Source organism: Orycteropus afer, unplaced genomic scaffold (assembly GCF_000298275.1).
Source record: "Orycteropus afer afer isolate SDZICR_OR568_19922 unplaced genomic scaffold, OryAfe1.0 scaffold00077, whole genome shotgun sequence".
Classification (NCBI taxonomy): Eukaryota; Metazoa; Chordata; class Mammalia; order Tubulidentata; family Orycteropodidae; genus Orycteropus; species Orycteropus afer.
The window spans coordinates 5,658,186-5,658,535 of record NW_006921664.1 but is presented as its reverse complement, the minus strand read 5'-3'; positions in this window follow the sequence as shown (position 1 = coordinate 5,658,535).

Sequence of the window (350 nt, the reverse complement as noted above, 5' to 3'; positions counted from 1 at the left end):
AACAACAACAAAGTCATTTTATAACTTTCTTGATCTAACAGCTCTCATTTTATCCTCCCTTGAGAACACTGTGGATGAGAATGGAATTTCCCTTTTTACAAAGAAGCAAAGTTGGCACAGCAGAGAGAGATCAGGCTGTTGTTGTTGTTGTTATGTGCCACCAAGTTGGACCCAACTCAGCGACCCTTTTTTGGGTTTCCAAGGAGGTATCTGTACGGAAGTAGATTGCCCAACCTTTCTTCCGAGGAGTGGCTGGTGGGTTTGAAATGCCAGCCTTCTGGTTAGCAGTCAAGTGCCTTAGGCACTATGCTACCAGAGATCAGGCTATTGTGACACAAAGCCAAGTTCTA